This window comes from Equus asinus, chromosome 1 (genome assembly GCF_041296235.1).
Source record: "Equus asinus isolate D_3611 breed Donkey chromosome 1, EquAss-T2T_v2, whole genome shotgun sequence".
Lineage (NCBI taxonomy): Eukaryota > Metazoa > Chordata > Mammalia > Perissodactyla > Equidae > Equus > Equus asinus.
The window spans coordinates 195,925,232-195,938,844 of record NC_091790.1 but is presented as its reverse complement, the minus strand read 5'-3'; the positions used below and the strand labels follow the sequence as shown (position 1 = coordinate 195,938,844).

At 37.3% G+C, this 13,613-nt stretch overlaps 1 long non-coding RNA gene across 1 annotated transcript; it reads right to left on the bottom strand.

Annotated features, from left to right (window-relative positions):
- Positions 1–987: 987 nt before the first annotated feature.
- Positions 988–6,121, bottom strand: LOC123287801 (uncharacterized). Its single transcript, XR_006531127.2, has 3 exons — positions 5,803–6,121; positions 1,558–1,644; positions 988–1,262 (listed from the first exon to the last, which is right to left on the bottom strand). It is a non-coding gene; the product is annotated as an uncharacterized lncRNA (long non-coding RNA).
- Positions 6,122–13,613: the final 7,492 nt, after the last annotated feature.

Genomic DNA, 13,613 nt, shown 5'->3' with positions numbered 1-13,613 from the left:
TAAGCCTTGCAGAGGTGTGCCTGGCACTTCTTTAGAATTTGTGGTACTTAACACCTATTTCCGGAGCTTTGGCCTTTGAAATTCTACGACAACAAAAATGTTCATTTCAATATGTCATTATATAGGCAATCAGAAAATAAATGATATTTCCGCAATGGAAACAAAACCCTAGGAGGGTATGATAGCTGCCAATTTTGGGGTCCACTGATTTTGCTCAGATGGCTTTGGTTTACTTAGGCTGAAAGCTAGACGGGAAGTTCAGAGTTGGGACAAGGTCAGGAATCACACTGGAAGAATGAAGATATTGAGAGGAAAGTTGTGATTAGACAGCAGGTCACGTGGCTGGCAGATAGACCCAACTAGAAAGTTTGGAAAGAAATCTGCAAGAGAGAAGATGAGAAATAAAGTATTCATCTTCCACTCCTGCTCTTCTCTTATCCGTCAAACATGCTCAAGTCTATTCCAGTCTGTGTTAGACTGGGTCTCCAAGAAGCAGACACCAAGAAGATTGAGAAGTCCAAGAAATTTCTGAGGGAAAATGCCTACAAGGGAGAAAGGAGGACTCCTGGGCTTGGGATATGAGGGAGAGCCGCCAGATTGCTGTGCAGGTGTGGGCTCTGTGAAGGAGAGAGGGCAGGTAAAAAAGTTGAGTGAAGGAGTCTTGGACTACAAGGCAGTCCTAATGAAGTTCAACAAGGCCATTCAGTTGTTCTTGAGCTTGGGTTGCCATCTGAGTTGTCCTGAATCTCCTGCGAACAGACCTATCTTGGTGCCTCTGCCACCCGCAGTCATCAGCTGAGAGCAGCCCGTGGGAAGCACGGCCCGAATGAAGACAAGGCAAGGATTTCAGAGCACAACAGTTGGATCTGCCCATCAGTTACACTGCCTGCCATTAGAGATATGAGAGGTGCATTTGCATGGCCACCAGACACCCTAACCAATGAATAGATGAATGAGTGAATGAATGAATATACTTTCTTTATTCTTGCTTAACCATTAAGTTATCCTTCAATCTTATTTTTACTTCTTTGCTAAGTTTCCTCAAATGGAAGTACATACCCAATGTTATTTTTCCCATACTGTCCATTCATTTTTTCACCCACAGCAAGATGGATACTCCTCTTCATTTCCCACCAAAACTGTTCCAGCCCAAGGTGACCGTTGACTTTCCAATTGCCCTATTGCAAGGATTGCATGATTTTGCAGCTCAGAAATGGAGTCAGTGAGGGATGTTGGTTGTGGATACAGGAACAGCCAAAAATCTGAGAGAGGAAAGGAGGATAAAGATTTGTAACGTTTCATAAAAGAGAATGGAGGAAAGAAGGAGGTAGAGATGTTAAAGAAAAGTGTGGAATTTAAAAATAACTTTCGGAATACTGAAAAATCTTCTCAGACAGGCAACCCGGGAAAGCCCAGGGACTTCTTGGGAAAAATAATCAATCAAATCTGCCATCTTCTGGCTGATTTTTCAGATTTGCCAGAAGAGGTCAGCAAAGATATTAAGATCAGTCTTACCCCTCCCTAGAGGCGAGGCGGTAGGTTAGGAAGGTATTTTACCTCTTGGTTTGGAGCTTACACAGGCTCCTGTTTTCCAGATGTCTGTTGTCCTCAGGCCCTTTCCAGACTTTTGCAGCTGCCTTTGTTCTTGATAAAGGGATGGATCACAGGTTATGCATTTCATGAAATGACAGACCTTCAATTCAAATTTATATACTTTCTCTTTAAGTTTGAGTAAGTTAATGAAAACTTCTGACATGTTAGCCAATGCAGTTAGACAAGAGAAAAAAATGCAGGTGTAAAATATTAGAAAGGAAGAGAAGACAAAATTAACTTTAATTTCAAGTAATTAGGATACCTGGAAATGTAAGAAAATAAACTAAAAAACTGTGAGATAACTCAGTGATGTGGCAGGGCACAAAATTTATATTCAGGAATCAAAAGCCTTCACATATACAAAAAATGCAGTTAGAAGACACAATGGAGGGAGAGGACCCCATTTACAAAAGCGACAATAATAAAGACATATAACATTACTAGGAATAAACTTAAGAAGTAAAGTTCAAGATTTACATAAAGAAAACTTCAAAATGCTCCTGAGAGACACAAAAGAAGACTTGACCAAATGGAAAGGTGGACTCAATAATACAAAGATATCAATTCTCCCCTAAGTTTACCCATAAAAATTATACAATCTCATTTAAAAATATCCCCTAAGTTTACCCATAAAAATTATACAATCTCATTTAAAAATATCAACAGTTTTTTAGCTAGACAAGCTGATTAAAATTTTTGTAAGGAAATATAACCAAGCAAAAAGTAGCCAAAAATATTCAGAAAAGGAAGAGTAATGAGGAGGAACTATACCTATAAAGTGTATAATTAAAAGACTCGAGTTCTATCGTTTGGAAAAGATGGATTATTTAATATATGACGAGACAACTAGTTTGTGATCTAGGAAAAAATTAATTTAAGTCTATTCCTGCATATATTACACCAGGATAAATTGCAAATGGGTCAAAGGTTTAAATGTAAAAAAATAAACCATATATATAACATAAGAAATGAAAGAATGTTTATAGGAATGAATAGACTGTCCTAAGTATAACATAAAACACAGAAGTCAAAAAAGAAAAGATTGACAAATCTGACTTTATTAAGAATTTTTGAAAAATCAATATGGTTAATATCACCCCCAAAAAAGTAAATGGACAAATGACAAACTGGGAAAAATATCTGTAACCCATATCTTAAAAGGACAATTTGCCTAATGTCGAAAGAGGTCCTATAAATCAATAAGAAAAAGTATAACAACCATATAAAAAACAATGGGCAAAATATAAGAACATACAAGAATACCCTCATCTTCACCCATAAGGAGATCAATGCAATTTAAAACTATATTAAGATATCATTTCCAGGGGCCAGCCTGGTGGCACAGCAGTTATGTTCACACATTCTGCTTTGGCAGCCCAGGGTTTGCTGGTTTGGATCCTGGGTGCGGACCTACACCCTGCTTGTCAAGCCATGCTGTGGCAGGCATCCCATATATAGAGTAGAGGAAGATGGGTGTGGATATTAGCTCTGGGCTAATCTTCCTCAAAAAGAATAAACATAAAAAATACATAAATTAATTAAAAAGTAAGATATCATTTCCACTTATTAAATTGACAAATATCAAAAAGTTTTATAACACATTGTGGGAAAATAGGCAGTGTAAAGTGAAATAACCTGCATAAGAAGCAATTTCATAATATCTATCAAAGTTACAAATACTTGCACCCTTTGACCGAGCAATTCCTCTCCTAGGAATTATCATTTAGATAATCTGGCACAAGGACATAGCTATGTATTTGATTATTAAATCCATCATTAGTTGTGAAAGCAACAGATCGAAAACAGCTTAAATATTAATCAATGAGGAAACAGCAAAATAAACTGTGGCCCTCCATCTGGAGGTTGTTAATAATCTGGAGTCATTGAAACAAGAAAAGGAAAAAGAGGGATCCCTTATGTGTAGATATGTAATGATCTGCAAGATATTTTTCCAGGTGTAGAACACGTATTTAATATACTGTCATTTGTACAAAAAAGAAAAATGTGTCTGTGTGCATTTGCTTATATATGCTTAAAATACCTCTACAAACATACACTAGAACATTGATAACATTGGTTGCCTTTAGGGGAGGGAAATCAGGTGGTGGGGGGACAGATAGACAGAAAAATGTTTCCAAGTGTTTTTTGAATTTTGAAGCACGTGACTATATCATGCTTTGATGATTTGATATTTGAGGGTGGTTATATCTTCCTCTGATATTTTGGTACTTAAAAAAAAAGGCCTGTATTTGGGATACTCTATAATCATTTTTCTCTAGATACGTTAATTTCAATCAATAGTAAGATCTTACCCAACCAAAATTCAACTATAGGACCCCTCCACTTTTCTAGAATCTGGCTTAGATCAGGAAATAGCAAAATAAGCCATCAAGCAAGCAAAAAGATGTCCCAAAGTCCATGTGTGAAAGAAAAGCTTAGGCCTTCACTCACGGGAAGTCTGTTAGGCATCTTTTAATCTATGTGATTAATTTATTGGAAACTATTATATCTTTACTCACAGAAAGTAGATAGGAAGGGGCAGGGCCTGCTGAAATCACTGAGCAGTATGTTAGCTCACAATCTGAGAGGCATGTTGGGGGAAAAATCTCTACAAGCCAATCCAAGGACTTTAGACCCCGAACCTTCTGAGCGATCGTATCTGAGTGACTGTCATGTCCTAATACTGATCTTGAGAGAGCAAAATCACATTCAGCTACGCTCAGTAGGATGTGTTGAGACTGGTTTTCATTCCCAATGTCTAGATGAAATAGAAAAACTTTTGATGATAAAGAGTATAAAACTTAGGCTCTCTGGGAAATAGAATAATATATTTCAGATAGGTGGTGTTTTAGAGTGTATTTTTTTAAATATTTAGCTGGAGACATCGTCAAAATGGCAGACTAATTGGTCAGAGATTCCTTTTCTAAGTCACACAACGAAATTCCAACACAAAGCCACAACAAATGAAAACATCAATATCTAAAATTGAGAGTAGGCTATGCAAAAATGAGGCAAGCAAAATATTCTAGCGCAATGAAACAATTTCCTAATACATAAATGCCCAGAAGAAATTTACAACTTCTCTGTAATGGAATGACTCCAAAAATCATGACTAAAATGGAAAGAATGTAAAATATCTATTAGCAAAGATATGAGAAGAATCTTAGCAGTCATTTGTCTAGGACAGGTTAGAAAGAAAGAAATAGTAACACAATGATTAACTATAATAGAGCAATTAAGAATAGTGCTGGCATACTCTTTGAACCAGCTATTTCTAGAATTCTTCTAGATATACTTACATAAGGTGAATAGATATTTACACAAGGATATATATACCCTTGTTGGAAACATGCATATCTTTTGCTTTGAAATAATGAAACTAGAAGCAACTTAAATGTCCACTAAAAAGAGAGTGGTTAAATAAATATGTTATATTTGTTCAATGGAATACTATGTAGTCATTAAGCAGAATGAGGGAATATTATATATACTGATATATAAAAGTGAATCCTTTAAAATAAATAAAAAAGTGAGTTGCAGAACATCATTTAAAGCATTATATATTTTATTTAAATAACTTCTGTGTATGTGTGTACTTGTGCATTTTTGTGTGAGGATGTGAATGGATAAAGGGTTAGAAAGATACACATCACGCTGTTATATCAGTTGACTGGGTATTTGGGGGATGGGCAACAGGCCAGAAATTTTCACATTTTACTTTACACATAGCTGTATTACTTGATTTAAAAATATCTTTTTAAATGTTTAAAAAGAAGGATATTGTTGTTAACTCTGAAAAATCCAATTGATGGGATAGAATAGGAAAACAAACACAAACTATAATTGGATTAAAATAAAGTCATAAAAATGACTGAACTTGAGAATGATGTACAATAATCTCTCTTGGGTTTAAATGAAATTCCTAAATAATTGGTTTCAAATCAGTAAAATTTCTTATGATGAATAAGGATTGTTTTGTCTGCCTAAAACTCCTCCCTCCTTTCTCTGAGCCAGCACCCCTTGCCCTTGGGAAAGAAAGACTACTTTCCCTTTTGTGAACATTTGCTTTGAAGAATATGTAATTTCTTTCCAAGTCTATGCCCCTGAGCACAAGTGATAGGACAAAAGGCAAGCATCTAACCCAAACCGAGCCAACCATACAAATACCACCACGTCACCTCAATTATAATTGATGATGTAGGTACATACCTGACCCAGGCAAGACCAATCACAGCTCTATCTTGGTATTTTTCAAACTGGACATGGAAGAGAAGAAGACTTATTCTTTCTTTGGTGGTGAGAATTAAAGAAAGTGCATCTCTGGAGCAGTAAACACCACGTGGAAGAGGCCGGTTTGCAGAGGATAATGAGCCAATATTTGAAAGAAGCTGCGGTGAGAGATGGAGAGCAAAATAGCCCAACTCTGAGCGCTGCCCTGCTTCCCTTCTGTGGTTAGATGAGAAAACAGTTCTCCTTTTTGACTAGTTTAGTTCAGGTTGAGTTTCTGTCCTTCAAAACCAGAAGCATACTGGCTAATAATGAAAAAAAAATGGTGAGCAGGCTAACACATTTATTTGATTCCACCTTCATTTCAATGGCAGTTAATGATGATACATGAATCTAAAAAGTAACTGATAATATTCCAAAGATTTAGATTAGAATGACTACAACTTTCAGAACTTAAATCATAAAGTCCTGTAACAGGGCAATATTTGTAAGTTCTTAAGGAAAACCTATTCCTCCAAAGACCATTTTTGTGGTTGAGTGATCAATCATTTGGGGAAAAAAAAGGTAGTATGATTTTTCACAGGTTCAAAGGCCATAGATTTTCTGGCCACATATCTCATCTCTAAATAACATTTAAAAGCTATTTTCGGTAGTTTACTGTGTGGGAAAATAATGTTGAAAAGACTTAATTGAAAACTCTAGCAGTTATTAGGTATCTAGATGTCCTAATCAGTATTATGCTGGATTCAAAACCATATATGAGATCAAAAAAGAGAATGAATGAAACACACATTAAGACATAGAGCAATTAGCACAAAACTTCATGTCGCAGAAAGGAGTCCAAAGTTTCTATTTTCAGTGTTTAACATAGAGATAAGACTGTCTTTGTCAGTTAACCTTGTAGAATTGAGTTTAGTAAAGCTATCTTCAACCTCTTTTAGAAATTAGTACATGTAAATACAGTTTATGTATCAAAAGGCATAATTGTTAAAGCAAAACAGTAACAAGTATAGAAGGGAAAAAACAATTCAGTAGAGTGGATTTCAGAAACTACTATTTTTCAAAAGGATAAAATTCACCTCTCAAAAAAAAATCCTATTCTATATTTAAAAGCAAAGCCAATTTATAAAGTTTAAAAATAGAAGATGAGCTAAGACACTACTAAATTATAGGGAAAGTATAAATAATATTCGATATAATAGAAATCAATGCATAAACTATTAATCATAATAGTCGCTATAAAAGATAATGAAAAGGCACAATAAGAAAAGAACACTTTAACAATTTTACATTCAGTCAAACAATATAGCATTAAAACATATTAATAAAAACTTGTTTCAAATAGAGGAGAATATGGCAGCCATCAGAACTCTCCTTGCAGACCTCCAAGGACATTGAGAAGAGCTCCAGCTGCTGGGCTGTGAAACCCATCACTGGGGGAGACTATGCCACCCACAGGCTGCTCCCATGGGATCCAAGGCACACCCATTCCTGGAGACAAGGGATTCCTCTGACTGAAACTTCTCCTTGAGGATTCCTCAGTGATTTCCCAAGCCTCCTTAGACTGTGTGGCAGTCTAAAATGCTTCCACCCACCTTCTCTCCCTCTTTCCTTTACTCTGGGTCAGACTTGCATTGTGCTTGATGACTCTCCCAGCCTTCTCTGGCTCCCTGCTCATATTGTTTCCCAGGAATTTCCCTAACAAACACTTGCACAGTTAATCTGGTCTTGGCATCTAGTTCTCTGATAGCTCAGAGAGAGTGACAAAATAATGCATTTGTGGGGAGAGCTGCACAGTAGCAGAATGTGAGCTGTCTCAGCAAGTTCAGGTAGCAGGCATGCTAGAATCTTAACATTTCAGACATGGCATGAGAAGGAAGTCAGAATTAGACTTAATATAGTGACTTCCCAAGGTGGGTAGATCCCAGGGGCAAACATGGATTTCCTTTTGGCAGAATTCAGCACTTTGAGAAGATCCCAAATAGCAGAGGGCCTCAAATGCAGGAAGCATTAGCACCAGGCAGTAACCGGAGTGTGTAATTGTGGTTAGGTCGTCCATTCATCTAGTGCAGAGAGCTCAGGGAGCAGAATCAAGCTTCCCAGGCAAGAGCAATGGTTGGGGTAGAGCTGAAATCCAGTTCTAGTGGAGATTCCAACCAGAAATGGACACAGAAGTTCTATGGCATCAGTCAATGTAGAGGTGCTGGAGGGAAAGCAATGGCCCAAGAGGCCCCTCTTACCACCACAAAGAATCTGTTAGGAGCAACAACACTGATCACAAATTCCTCATACTCATAGTACTAAGACCTATAATGTGATTCTTGTAGGTCAGGATTACCTCAAAAAGAGTTGTGATTCTTAGGGTTGGGAAAGGCAGGGACTGACATCAACATGATAAAATGAATTAATAAAAATACCAAAGACTTGGATAATTCAATTATTCAGGCAATTTAAGAAATTATTGTAAAATTAGATGAGAAAAATGGAAACTGTAACTATGTATGGCTGTCATCAAAAAAAATCATAAATGGGCCATGGTGGTATTTTTAAAATACCAACCACCAACCTCCTAATAACAGGAATTGTGCCCAACACTTTCTCTAATGATAACACATTTGAAGAAGAAATGAATAATTAAAATATTAACAAATTGCTTAATTTCTTGGGATGTTAAGAATACTTTTTATAAGTAAAAATTGGCTTAGGAAAGAAATTAAGAATGCAATAGAAATCTATTTTAAAGTAATAATAAACACAGCTCTGCATATCAAAATGTGTTGGGATGTGGCCAAAACAGTGTTTAGAAGAAAATGTACTCACTTAAACGTCTTTAATAAGAAGAAATTTTAAAAAGAGATATTAATGAAAAAACTATTATATTGTAAATTCTATAATAGAACAAAGTATTAATTTAAAGCAAAACAGGAAAATAATATAAAAATGTAAATTAATAACATTGAAAATAAGTGGTATAAATCATACGTAAAATTAAGAGCTGATTATTTGAAGAGAAGAAGAAAATTGATAAACCTCTCAGAAATACAATTAAAAAGACAGAACAATTCTAGTTCATAAAGATATCTATGTGGATACCCATCCATCTCCATCATATCTCTTAGATTTCTGCAACATCTGTCAATTAAAAAAATCAATGTATACACACACACACACACACACACACACATACACACATAGATGAAAAATCCTGACATTCCCCAAATTAACCTCTTTTACTGGCTTCTTCTCTTTCTGGCCATCAAATGTTGGAGTGACCCATGCTCTGACCTCTTAAATTCATTGCTAGCTGATCTCCTCTGCTCCCTTGACTTTAAAGATAATCTACTTAAATTCAAACATTCAATTTATTGTCTTTAGCTTTGACCTTTCCCTTGAGCCCTAGACATTTACATTTAATTTCCTACTCAACATCTCTACTTCAATGTGTAATAAGATTTGCTTATTTAAACACCTAAAACAGAGCTCTCTGAATGCACCCACTCACAGTTCATTCTTCTCTCAATTTTCTTTCCCTTAGGAAATGGCTGTTCAGGTATCAAACCTAGGCATGATACTTGATACATCTCTCTCATTTCATCTCCCATGGAATCCATCAGCTAATCCTATTGGTGCTATCTTTGAATATACCTAGGTTTTGGCTGCTTCTTACCACCTTCATTGCTATCACTTTAATCCATACCTTCATCATCTCTTGCCTGGATCTTGCAATGATTCTAATAGCTTCCTCACCAGCCTTGCTGCTCCTATTCAACACCACCTCCCCCAGGAGACTGATGATCCTTTAAAAACTGTCCAATGATTTCCCACCAAACATAAAAAGAAAGCTCAAAGACTTCCCTCAGATCACGAGGCTGACTTCTTTACTCTTTCTGCTCAAATGCCATATCATGTTATCAAAAATGGTACTTCATTACCACCACCACGCATCTCTCTCCGCCCCCTTATCCTGTTTTATTTTTCCTCACAGCAGTTATCACTACCTACAATTGCAGTATTTATTTGTGTACTTGTTTACCATCTGCCTGTCTCTCTCTCTGGGTGTCAGAACATTGCATACACCCTTGCCATGCTGACCTCTATTACATTAAAAAAAAAAAATCTACGTAGAAATAGAAATTCCTGAAAATACCTAGGCAAGAAGGTGGAGTGGAGGCCTGGAGAAGGTAGTGCACTGTCTAGGCTGTGGGAGGCTCCCCTATGTCATGCTCAGAGCAGGTACAATGAACACAGTAGTTTCAACACATGCTGGGGATTGGAGTTTCCACACAAAGCTGAGAAGCTATGACCTCAGGAGAGAAGAACTGTATAAGAATACATGCTAGAAATATAGACAAGGCCTGCAAGTGCTACCTGCCATCAGAAATATGAGAATGGGAGTTGAAGGTCACTTTTCTTGGACTATCTTTCTAGTTCTCGGGTCGAGCTAGATGGATTTTTAATTTCTCTAAGTGAATCTCAAGGTAAAAACAAAGCACACTAGCTCCAATCCACTTCTAGTCACAGGGGAGAATCTTAAATCAAAGAAAGGATTAAAGGGTTATTTTATGGCTTCTCACTACTCCAGGCACAGTGTGTATGGAAGCGCTGGGAGAGAAGTTGGGGGGTTGTCTCAATAGTCTGTGGACTCTCAAGAAAATTGGCTGTACTCAGGTCAGTTAGTGGAGGAACAGCACTTTTAAGTGGCTTTCGGTAAGCTCAGGAGTCAGCCTGGACAGAGGTGCACATCCTGTAACTTCAGACATCCACAGAGAGACAGCCTCTAGATCGTATCTTTTTTGGAGAACTGCAAAGTGTGGTTTTGACACTTATCAAGAGCAGTTAGGCATTCCAGGCTCAAGTAACCCACCAGTCTTTTAAATATAGATAGTACAAATCCAATAACACTCTTATGTTTCAAACATAGCATTGGCACCAAAACACTAACTGCTATACTAAAATCAAGTTACATCCGCCAGTTCTATATTTATGGACCACAGGCTTTCGAAAACGGAGAGGACAATCTGGAAAGCAAAGTAGGAAAATTTCTTCTCAAAATAAAATTTGCTTGGGAGACTCCAGTCCTCAAAAGAGAGTTGTCCTGAAGACCCCCCCACCAAGACAGCCACACGGGTAGATTTAGAGCAGGGGTGGAGGCATGACACACATTTTCTTGTTGTCAAATGATAAATCTGGAAATCTTGTCTTAATTAAGAAGTGAAAACAAACGGGACTGGAATTACGAGACTCTGGTGTTAGGAACTCAAATGATGGGATGAGCACGTAGTTTCTCTGTCTCCATTTTAACTCCTGGTCATGAATACAAGCTCTGCTTCCACACAGGCTTCCAGCAGTTCTGGGGCTAAAGGCTTTCTCTTTTACGCTAGCCAGGCCCGGACGGTGGTGGGGGACGAGAGTGTCTCTTCTAACAAACATGGATCTTGGGCTTCTTTAAAACTGGACCAGCTTAGGTCACTTGCCCGCTCTTGAACTAATCACTGTGGTCAGGAGGATGTCAGGCACTGATTGATTATATCTGAGCTAATCACAGTGACAGGGAGGTGGGGGCGGGGGTGTGTATGCAATCACTCTGATTGCTTTAGGTCAAGTAGGGCCTGCTCCAAGTATGCTGGTGGAGTCCATCCACCTAAACTGCATTTACAATGGGATACAAGTAGATGGATATTGGGGAGCTCACTGGAGTTGTTACTGGGTCCTAGATTTCAAACGCTTTTTGTTTTCTTTTTTATGCTTTTGTGATTTTAAAATTTGCTATAATGAACCTGTATTTTGTAACAAAAAAGAAAATGGAATACAAAATAAAAGAAAATTAGAAATAAAGAGGATATATAGCACTGGAGAAAATGTTAAAACTAATTAAGAAATGTTAGGCAAAGTTAAAATCAAAAAAATAAGTGAAATATATGACTTTTCTATAAAAATAGGATATATCAATATTGAATCAAGAAATCGAGAGTAACAAGAACTGAAGAGGAAAATGGGTAAGTTACCAAAGAGGCGTGCTCCCTTCCTCTACCTACCCTATTTTCCAGGATTTGAAAATTTTCTTTAAATTTTCAAAAAATAAATAATCCCTTTTTTGCAAGACATGGCATTATACCTGTGGTGGGCATTTGTCATGTTTGTGGCTGACAAGCGTCTTTTGAACATCTTCCTATGTTTGGGGATTTCCCATGTTATAGATCGCTCTTCTCCAGGGTAGAAGTCAGGCTATGCTCTCTCGGACTCTCCCTCAGTCAGACACAGGCCATGATCTAGGCTTCACCAATCAGAGAGAGACTCCTGCACCAGGCATCAATTGCAAAGTGAAAAATGAGAGAAAGAGATGTAGCGTGGATCAATTTGCGGCAAATGTAGCTCAAGACTCTGCTGTCTGTTCCCCAGCATCACTGGTGGGGGCCACAGGGTCTGGGCAGCAGTGGCAGCAGGAGGGTACCTCGGCCAGAACACGGTGCGGTTCTAGCATTGTTGCTGCATAGTCTCTGATTCTCTCTCTCTGCCAATCCCAGATATTGTGAACTTCCACATATCATTGAATAGATTTCTTTTCTGACTAAACTATCTAGAATAGATTCTGTTGCTTGCAGTAAAGAATCGGATTGATTCATTAACCAGTTCACTCTGCCAGACAATTATAGAAGCTTCCTTGCAACTTGACAATCACTTGTAAATTAAATTTTTTATTTTGAGATACTTGAAGATTCGCAGGCAGTGGTAAGGAATAATATAGAGAGATTCACGTACCCTTTACTCAGTTCCCCACAGTGGTCATGTCTTGTGAGACTCTAGTACAATTTCACAACCGGGACATTGATATTTACATGACATGGGTACAGTCAACATATAGAACATTTCCATCACCACAAGGATCCTTCCTGTCCCCCTTTTACAGCCATGCCCTCTGCCATCCTACCCCTATTTCTCTTTGACCCCTCAAAACCACTAATTTGTTCTCCACTTTTATTTTGGCATGGAACGTGTATTATGTAAATGGAATCATATGCAATCTTTTGGGATTGACCTTTTTTTCACTCAGCATAATTCTTTGGAGAGTCATCCAGAGTGTCGTGTGTATTGATAGGTTGTTCTTTTTAAATTGCTGAGTAATATTCCATGGTATGGGTTACCACAGTTTAACTACCCACCCACTGAAGGACATCTGAGTTGTTTCCAGTTTGTCTTTTATGAATAAAGCTGCTACAATATTCGTGTACAGGTTTTGTGGAAATATAAGTTTTTATTTCTTTGGGAGTCAGGCAAGAATTGCAGTCTCTGGGTCATACAGCAGTTGAAAATTTAGTTTTTGAGAAACTGCCAAACTGTTTTCTAGAAGGGCTACACCATTTTACATTCCTAGCAGCAATATAGAAGTGATCCAGTTTCTCTACATATTAGCTCGTATTTGGCTCTCGCTACTTATTTTAGCCATTCTGATAAGTAATAGTGGTTTCTCATTGCAGCTTTAATTTGCATTAATTTCTCTAATGGCTGATGGTATTGAGCATCTTTCAGTGTACTTATTTGCTATCTTTATATCCTCTTTGGAGAACTGTCTATGTCTACTGCCCATTTTCTAATTGGCGCGCTTATTTTTCTGAACATTGACTTTTGAGAGGTTTTTAAAAATGTGTACTTTAGATACTAGTTCTTTGTTGGATATTTAGTTTGCAAATAATTTTTCCCAGTCTGTAGTCTGTCTTTTCAACCTGTTAACATGGTTTGTTGCACAGTAAAAATTTTTAATTTTGGTGAAGTCTAATTTATTAATTCTTCCTTTT